Source organism: Esox lucius, chromosome 15 (genome assembly GCF_011004845.1).
Source record: "Esox lucius isolate fEsoLuc1 chromosome 15, fEsoLuc1.pri, whole genome shotgun sequence".
NCBI lineage: Eukaryota > Metazoa > Chordata > Actinopteri > Esociformes > Esocidae > Esox > Esox lucius.
In genome coordinates this window covers 33856414-33862779 of record NC_047583.1, presented here as the reverse complement: position 1 = coordinate 33862779, position 6366 = coordinate 33856414, and the positions used below count along the sequence as shown (strand labels likewise).

At 42.3% G+C, this 6366-nt stretch overlaps 1 long non-coding RNA gene across 1 annotated transcript in view; it reads right to left on the bottom strand.

Moving 5' to 3' along the window:
- Nucleotides 1-649: 649 nt before the first annotated feature.
- Nucleotides 650-6366, bottom strand: part of LOC117595589 — a 94169-nt gene continuing 88452 nt past the window's right edge. The window contains exons 2-3 of the long non-coding RNA XR_004576847.1: nucleotides 2297-2352; nucleotides 650-2129 (exon numbers count right to left, since the gene is read on the bottom strand). This is a non-coding gene — a long non-coding RNA (uncharacterized LOC117595589). The remainder of the gene's footprint in view (nucleotides 2130-2296; nucleotides 2353-6366) is intronic.

Below are 6366 nucleotides of genomic sequence, written 5' to 3'. Positions count from 1 at the left end.
GGAGTTTAAGTATCTAGGGGTCCTGTTCACGAGTGAGGGAAGGAAGGAACGGGAGATTGACAGACGGATCGGTGCAGCTTCTGCAGTAATGCGGTTGATGTATCGGTCTGTCGTGGTGAAGAAAGAGCTGAGCCGCAAGGCGAAGCTCTCAATTTACCGGTCAATCTACGTTCCTACTCTCACCTATGGTCATGAGCTTTGGGTCATGACCGAAAGGACAAGATCCCGGATACAGGCAGCCGAAATGAGCTTTCTCCGCAGGGTGGCCGGGCGATCCCTTAGAGATAGGGTGAGAAGCTCGGTCACCCGGGAGGAGCTCAGAGTAGAGCTGCTGCTCCTCCACATCGAGAGGGGTCAGCTGAGGTGGCTTGGGCATCTGTTTCGGATGCCTCTGGAACGCCTTCCTGGGAAGGTGTTCCGGTCCCGTCCCACCGGGAGGAGACCCAGGGGAAGGCCTAGGACACGCTGGAGGGACTATGTCTCCCGGCTGGCCTGGGAACGCCTCTGTGTCCCCCCGGAAGAGCTGGAGGAAGTGTCTGGGGAGAGGGAAGTCTGGGCATCCCTGCTTAGACTGCTGCCCCTGCGACCCGGCCCCGGATAAGCGGAAGAAGATGACATGACATGACATGACATGACACTTTGATGTGACATGATGTCTGGCCTGTCACGCAAGTAAAATTTCACGAGTTGCAACTTGTCTTAAACAATTTCCATAAATTAAAATTTTACATCTAAAAACAGTATTTAACCTCCATACATTTCTATAAAACATGATGATTGGCTAGCTGAAAGGGTATATTTAACAGGCAAAATATTCAGATGTTTTCCAGTGCATTTAAATTTTGAACTTGGGAGAATTTAGTTCTCCCACCGATAGAAATGGCCAATAATAGGGGGTGGCCGATAATAGGGGGACATTAGCTACTTCACTGTCAATACTTGTTCTGGTTGAGAAATGTAAATTTTCTTTTCTAGGCTGCTGTGCATCATTGGTGTTGTGAGTGTAGCGCCTAGTGGCGTAAAATGGGTAGTGCAGTTTTAGAAGTTACTGTTGTTAACTAGTGGATGAGTTTAGTTCCCACACGTGGCTGTTTTCAATAGACTCCTAAATATGACTACAACACAATGTGTTGGGAGGTCTCTTTAATGAGGACAAACTAAAATATCTTTTTGGAGACAAATCTAAAACACTCCCCCAAATAGTCATTAGCATTACCTTACTTTGGCAAACACAATGAACACAAAGCACAGGAACTGTCCCACATAATCAATGCAAAATAATCGAATGGACGGGGTGTTGCTGCCAGTTGTTGTCAGACATGCAACAAGGACAATAATTTCTACAATCTACAATCAGTTCTTGTGAAGTTTGACCCATAACCCGTACATTACAATAAAGCATATCAGCCTACTCAGGTTTTTCCATAGAACAGGGGAAATCCAACCACTACAGATGAATGTCCACAATATAATGTATTTAGTTTACACTCCAGTTTGCTCAGTGTTTCACACCTCTCCAGGTGAGCTCAGAAAGTTGGGGCTGATGGTCTACACCTGGTGTTCCAGATCTTTAGAGAAGCAAATGTTACCCAGGATACACCAAGGGTGTGTTAGAGACTTGGTGGGGCCAGATGTGCTTCTTTGTCAAATACACTTCCACTCTTCCTCAGCAGACATTTGTCATTACACTACAGCAGTTGCCAGAAAGTGCTTATACTAAACACTCAGCCTGAAACCCCAAAGAGCAAGCAACAACAATGTAGATGCACAGTGGCTAGGAATAACTCCCTAAAAGGGATGAAAATTTGGAAGAAATCTAGTGCCACCAGGCCCTGAGGGATGGCCAATTCTCTTCTGGCTATGCCGGGTGAACATTTTAAGACCACAAATTGTAATAATTAATAAATGCGTATAGGTTGTGTCCAGAGTCTGTCAAACATAATCCAAGTCCACTGCATGACCAGATGGACGAAGATAGGGACAGGAATGGTCGGTGGAGGGGCAGCTGAAAGAATCAGGTTTCATCAGCTTCTTGATCTGCAACCAAACTAGGAGGATACTGGACAGGGACAGCTACGTGACTTTTGGACCTGGTAGTCCTGAGGTGTGGTCCAAGGGCTCCTGTCCTCCTATGTTAACGCAGAGCAGAACACAAGGACCATTTAGAGAGAATTACTTAGATTCACAAAGGATAACTGATTCTACTCCCCCGGCACAATGATATAGAAGTGTAAAATCTTGGGACTGAGACAGAGGTCATATTTTTTAAGCAATGTGGTGAAACAGTTAAACTCACCTCAACCAGTTGGATTTGGAGAAAAAAATTGCAGGGTTGGTGTCCACTCTGAGATGCTGAAGACGAAGAGAGAAAGATAAAAATATAATGTGATTGGACCTAGGCACAAAACTAATAGAAAACATGTCAAGGAATGTGCAGTTGTAACTTGTATGTGCACATTTGACTAAGACACATTGTTACACTGGCTAAGTTAGTACCTACCCTTGGCTGATCCTTTAGCAGGAAAACTGACCAACCAGAATCTTGGCCAATCAGTTAATGTTTAACATTAATTATAAGTACATGAATTAAAATCTAAAGATAACCTTGCTTACTACAAGTGGCTATTTATAACATTGTGTAACATTATTTACACACATGTTGTTGTTGGCATTCAGCAAACATTAAACTAGCAAACTAATACTCACAAGTATGCTGAATAACACATTCTTGTTTGACGGTTAAAACTAGCCACCTGTAGTAAGCAAGGTTATCTTTAGATTTAAATTCAACACTACTGTTGTTTGCTCCTTGGGATTTAAGGCCAGGTGTGTCTGTAAAAGCACTTTGTGACATCTGCTGTTGTAAAAAGGGCTTTATAAATACATTTGATTGATTGATATGACCAACGCCCCAAATGCATCAAATGGCAGTGTAACAGCGAATGATTGGTGATTTCCCTTGTCACTCCATTTACTCTGTCTTCATCTTCTGAACAAACATTCTCATTGGTTGGTTTGTGTAGCTTGCACACAAACCAACTGAAGCGCTGGCCATCCTTGTGTACACCGCAGAGCCCAGCCCAGTGAAGACTACCGCGACGCCGGCAAAGCCAGCGAGCTGCCTAGAGGGTAGATGTGTTCAAGATGTGTTCAAGATGTGTTTGATTGAAATAGCTTTTGATTTCAAATATGACCTTCTAATGCTGCCAGTTCAGCAAATGACAATTTTCAGTTCTTTACAACCTATAAAATATTTTGCAACTCTGTTGTGCATGATAATTTGGAACACTGCATTTTGAGGTTTTTATTTTTGGAAAACATACTGTTTTCATTGGGTGGTTTGTTCAATGAAAATCAACTTATACCCTGACAGATGATGACTTGAAAATTATACTGACTGTCATTTGCATCGACTATTTTTGGAAATCAGTGTAAAATATAATTTGCATAATAATTTGGAACGCGGTGTATGCTCGTTTGGTACAGCCCTTGCAGGACATGGCCTACGACCAGAAGTTTGCATCGCATGATCCCTATTTTCACCCTAGGTCTTCTGTGACGGAAATTCCATATATCGACACTCGGAGTAAGGGACACTGAGACAAAGTTCTCTTTGTACATTCTAAGTTTTATTAACTATTATGCACATATGAGACTATTTTGAGAGACGTGTCAACCGCTTACACACACATAATCGTCTGAGGAGTCTCTAACTCAAAACATGCACAATCCGTATTTATTACAGTGAAAAAGGGGTGTGGTAAGATGCTGCCATCTGTCTCATGTCAATCAAACACCTTTGTTCTATCGCACAAGTCAAATGCTATCTTCCCCCACCTTATCCTTCCTCCCATAATGTTTACTATTGTGTTTACCTAAGCTTCACACAAAGGACAAGCTCTCCTTCCCACCATAAGTAACTTCTTCAATTCTAAGAGTTCTTACAGCATCTGGACAGACTAGATGCCCCCTATGCAAATACCAGCTCACCCACATTCCTGAGGAACAAAAGACTAATACCCTTCTTCTAGGCAGGAGGACATAGCCCAAATACCTGTTAATCCTCTGATATTATACAGACATGTGTGTCACAATCAAAGTAAAGATCTACATATCAGCCAAATGGAAAGACAGACATTTCTCAAATGTACCTTAGTTTAACATTACCATAACACTTCCTCTCATGTATGTGAAGTGCTTTAACCCAGTTCAACCCTGTCTCTTCACCCAACTGAGAGTTTCATTTTAATAGTTACATTTTCTCTCTCCACTGCCCCTCCACGCAGTGAGTCTTCAGATCAACTCCTAGGTACTCAGAAATCTTCTGAATGGCTCCGTTCACAAAATATGATCCATTGTCACAGTTTCTTAGGAATTCCCCATCTGGGTATGATTTCAGTCAATAGTGCCTTAGCAACTGTTGATGTATCAGCCTTCCCAGCCGGGAAAGCCTCAACCCATTTAGAAAATATATCAACAAACAACACAATATTTCTTTCCCTCGCTGGGGTTCAACTCAATAAAATCCATCATCACATGGTCAAAGGGGCAATCAGGGGGAGGATGGCTGGACTGGGGGACTGCTTGTCCCCTCCCCATATTAAACCTCAAACACACTAGGCACTTTGAACAAAAATGTTGAGCATAATCCGTAAAGCTCTGTGTATACCAGTACGTTTTTACCATATTTACCATCCCCCCTTTTGAAGCATGATTTTTTCCATGTGAGAGCACCGCATAGAAATGAAACAGACATTTTGGTAAACAGGGGTTACCATTAGGGCCTATCCAAACCGTATTTACATAAAATGCCCCTGCTTTTTTCCAGGCGGTTCTCTCTTTAAGTGAAGCCTGAGATTGCACTTCAACAATGTCAGAGAGGGAGACTCTAGGGGTCAGATGGGTCATCTGCAGGGCAGAATGAGAGGGGCCTGAGCAGAGGCTTTGGCAGCTGCATCTGCTATGCAATTTCCAAGGGAAACAACATCTCTGCCTGTAGTGTGGGCCTCACATTTACATATGGCCACTTCCTTAGGTAACAAGACAGCTTCCAACAGGTTATGAATAAGTGGGCCATGGATCTGTGTACCAGAAGAAGTAATAAACCACTGCATTTTCAATAATGTACCAAAGTCATGTACAACACTAAAAGGATATCTACTGTCGGTGTAAATGGTAACACTGACTCTCAGAAAGGACACAAGCTTGAGTGAGAGCAAACAGCTCCGCAGCTTGAGCGGAGAGATGGTGTGGCAGTCTGTGACCCTCAACCATATCATGATCAGTGACAATGACATAACCAACATGATTAACAGGGGAAGTAGGAGATTTACTTGCAGACCCATTAACATAAAAAACAAGGTCAGACAAGTCATCACGAGGGTACACTGTTGGTTAATAGCAGAAAGGCAGTCATGCGGCTCGCCATCTACCTCTGTGGGGAGGAAAGAGGCTGGATTCGAAACAGGACTCCTCACAACAGTGACATGGGGTAACGAAAGTCAAATGTTATGGTAATGCAGAAACCTAGCATCTGACAGATGACTCGTTTGTGTGATGCTGCTGCTGCCACAGCCTTCAGACAATAGGGAAGGCCTTGTGCTACAGCATCCAATTTAGAAGAGAAGTATGCAATTGGTCTCAACTTATCACCATGTTTCTGCATTAATACAGAGGACCATCCTTTTCACTCACTGCTTTAATCAACTTATTTTTAGGATCAGGGAGCCCTAAAGTAGGAGAGGTAGCCAGGGCCCGTTTCAAAGAAGTAAAGAAAGCCTCGCCCTCAGGACTCCACACTACAATACTTATGTCATGCAATAAAATGCTAATTAATGACTTAAAAATCATACAATGTGATTTTATGGATTTCTTTTTTATATTCCGCCACTCACAGTTGAAGAGTACCTATGATAAAAATGTCAGACTTCTACATGCTTTGTAAGTGGGAAAACCTGCAAAATTGGCAGTGTATCAAATACTTGTTCTCCCCACTGTATACCAGTGGCTAAGTCTACGAGATGCTAGGGAAGAACATCCAACTCCAGCATATAAAGTGCAATGGTGTTTAAGTGCCTGACAGTTTAAGATAAATCTCAGTGATTCATGATAAAGGGTGTCAATAGATCTTAAACATTGAGCAGAGGCATTCATATATAAAATATCACCAAAGTCCGGTATAGGCATAAATGTTCCTAAAATAAAAACATTTCTGGCATTAAAAGAGAAAGATGCCTGGTTCCTAAAATAAAATCCCAACTTCAACTTAAGTCTTTTTGCAAGTTGATGTATATGCAGTTTGAAGGACAAGTCATCATCAATTAAAATTCCAAGATATTTATATGAAGTTACTGTCTCAATCACATT